This window comes from Saimiri boliviensis, chromosome 10 (assembly GCF_048565385.1).
Source record: "Saimiri boliviensis isolate mSaiBol1 chromosome 10, mSaiBol1.pri, whole genome shotgun sequence".
In the NCBI taxonomy this organism is placed as follows: Eukaryota; Metazoa; Chordata; class Mammalia; order Primates; family Cebidae; genus Saimiri; species Saimiri boliviensis.
This window is the reverse complement of record NC_133458.1, coordinates 102667948-102671247: the sequence shown is the minus strand read 5'-3', so window position 1 is coordinate 102671247 and position 3300 is coordinate 102667948. Positions and strand designations below refer to the sequence as shown.

At 50.0% G+C, this 3300-nt stretch overlaps 1 pseudogene; it reads right to left on the bottom strand.

Moving 5' to 3' along the window:
* Positions 1-262: 262 nt before the first annotated feature.
* On the bottom strand, positions 263-1550 carry LOC101049268 (UBX domain-containing protein 6 pseudogene; annotated as a pseudogene).
* Between the last annotated feature and the right edge of the window lie 1750 nt (positions 1551-3300).

Here is a 3300-nt window from a genome sequence, read left to right as displayed (position 1 = left end):
GTCTGCCCAGGGGCTTCATGACACAGTTATCGCAGCTAGGGAGGGCTTCGATTTGGTGGTGTCCCCAGGCCTCTCCCTTGGAGGCCGTGGGCTCTGCCACGGGGCCCCGTTCCATGGCTCCACAGCCAGCCGGCACCTTTCCCGTGCCCACGGGGAAGAGCAAGTATCTCCAGAGATGGCTTAGAGGCCCTGGAGCGGTGGGGACAGGGACAGGGAGAGCATGAGACAGACCCACAGGGCTGAGGCCAACGCTGCTTTCATTTCACGAGAGCTTCTTGAGGGCTGATGGGGCTCGGGTTTCAGGATGGAGTCCGGCTTGATGTCCTCCAGCACCGCCACGTCCCACGAGAAGGTCAGCAGTGCAGAGGGCACCAGCCTACACTCGTTCAAGGCCGGGTTTTCATCCTCTGACAGCTCCTGCCATCCCAAGGCCAGCAGCTCAAAAGGCAGCCAGTAGTTCTGCAGGGCCTCCAGGATGAACCCGAACTCGGCCTGCAGCGGCTCCCAGGCACACAAGTTCCCCTGCAGGAGGCAGCCGTCGGGGAGGCGCACCGTGCCGTAGCCCCCGCTGCTCCTACTCCTCCCGCTTGGCCTCGGCCCGCAGCACACTCAGCCGCTCCGCCGCATCGGACCTGAGCCTCTGCTCTCGCTTGATCTCCTCGGCCAAGACGTTGAAGAAATCCCCGGGCAAGTCGAACTGCGAGGCCGGGGGCGAGGGCTGGAAGACACAGCGCTGCCTGTCCAGCTTGGCGCGCACGGGCTCCGAGGCCAGCAGTTGTTCCTTGCGCCTCTCCAGGCTCTGGGGCTGGGCCAGGGTGGCCTCGCTCAGCACGTAGAACTCCTCGGGGTCCCCCTGATCTGGGACGGGAAGCATCACCTTCCGGAACCCAATGGCCTCAAAAAACTCGAGGGTCCCTTCCAGGCAGTTAATGTGCTCCTGGAACACTTTGTTCGGCAGCTTGATTTTCCGGTACTTCTCCTCCTCGGGGTGCAGGTGGATGTTGTCCAGGTACTTGGTGATGATGTCCACGCCCAGCTTCACCTGGTCCCGGGCTTTGTTGAACGTGTGGATCTTCATGATGGAGGCAGCCACTGGGTCGGGGGAGAAGCGTGAGAGAATAGCGTCCTTGATGCAGGTGTCCGGTTGGTCCTTCCTCGGGTGGCCCAGGTGAGCCGACAGGTGAAGTAGATGCCAGGCATGGCCAGGTGGGCGGAGTCTTCCTCTCTGGGCTGAGATACCATATTGGTCCCTGGGGCCTCAGGGCTCCCGCTGACGGTGGCTTCGGCTTGAAGTTCCTTTCTCACCTGGTTTTGGATGGTGTCCTGTGACGTCGGGCCCCAGGGCCGGGACTGCTAATGCTCCAGCCGAACCAGGGTGGCAGCAGCCTCCATCTGTGCCTTATTGTGAGTACCTGGCTGGGCTGCCTGGCGGCTGGCTGGGTGGGCTTCTCTTTGAGGGCCTTTTCCCCTAGAGAGTCTGTAAGCTTCTGACCGGGTCTCATGCTCTTGAACTCGATGTTGGCCTTGAACTCCTGAAAGAACTTCTTCATGGTGGTGGCTGGCCTGCAGGCAGGTTGCGGGAGGGTGGGGGGTGGGGTGGCCGGCAGGGGCGAGAGGCAGGTGCCCAGTCCGGGAGGGGCCTCCCAGGACCCTACCAACAAAAAGAAGCCCAGAACCAAATGAATTAAGAGCTGAATTCCACCAGAGGCTGTTACCATTTTTACTGAAACTATTCCAAAATCTTGGAAAGGAGGGACTCCTCCCTAACTCATTATATGAGGCAGCTTTATTCTGATACCAAAACTTGGTGGATATACAACAAAAAAGGAAAACCTGAGGCTAATATCCCTGATAAGCAATGCCAAACTCCTCAATAAAATACTGGCGAACTGAATCCAGCAGCACATCAAAAAGCTTATGTGTCTTCCAGTCCTCGCCCCTGGCCACATAATCAAGTCAGCTTCATCCCTGAGATGCAAGGCTGGTTCGAATATGCAAACCAATAAACATGATTCATCACATAAACAGAACTAAAGACATAGTTCTCTGGTTTCTCTCTCTCTCTCTCTCTCTCTCTCTCTCTTTCTCTCTCTCTCTCTCTCTTTCTGTCTCTCTTTCTTGTTCAATTTAAAGCTGCAAAAAAAAAAAAAAAACCAAGCCACATTATCTCAATACTTGCAGAAAAGGCCTTCAATAAAATTCAATATTTATGTTAAAAAAGCTCTCGGCTGGGCGTGGTGGCTCACGCCTGTAATCCAAGTACTTTGGAGGCCAAAGCGGGTGGATCACCTGAGTCCGGAGTTCAAGACCAGCCTGATCAACATGGTGAAACCCCATCTAGAGTCAAAGCTATTCCCATTAAATTACCATTGGACGTTCTTCACAGAATTGAAAAAAACCACTTTAAAATTTATATAGAGTCAAAAAAAGGCCATATAGCCAAGATGATCATAATAAAAAAACAAGCTGTAGGCATCACACTACCTGACTTCAAGCTATACTGAAAGGCTACAGTTACCAAAACAGCATGGTACTAGTAGAAAAATGGACACATAGACCAATGGAACAGAATATAAAACTCAGAAATAAGAATGCACATCTACGATCATCTAATCTTCCACAAACCTGACAAAAACCAGCAATAGGAAAGGATTTCCTATATCATAAATCGTGCTGGCAAAACTAGCTAGCCATATGCACAAAATTGAAACTGAACCCCATTCCTTACAACTTATAGAAAATTTAACTCAAGATGGATTAAAGACTTAAATGTAAAACCCCAAACTATAAAAACCCTAGAATAAAATCTAGGCAATACCATTCAGGACATAGGCATGGACAAAGATTTCATGACAAAAAACGTCAAAAGCAATTGCACCAAAACCAAAAACTGACAAATGGGATCGAATTAAACTAAAGGACTTCTGCACAGAAAAAGAAACTATCATCAAAGTGAGGAGACAACCTACAGAATCGAAGAAAATTTTTGCAATTTATCCATTTGACAAAGGTTTGATATCTGTCATCCACAAGGAAAGTAAACAAATTTACTAACAAACAACCATGTTAAAAAGTGGGCAAAAAAAAAAAAATGAACAGACTCTTTTCAAAAGAAGATATTTATGCAGCCAATAAATGTATGGAGAAAAGCTCAACATCACTGATCATTAGAAAAATGCAGATCAAAACCACAATGAGATGCCATCTCAAGCCATTCGAATGGCATTTTAAAAGTCAAGGAAAAACAGGTGCTGGTGAGGATGTGGACAAACAGGAATACTTTTACACTGTTGGTGGGAA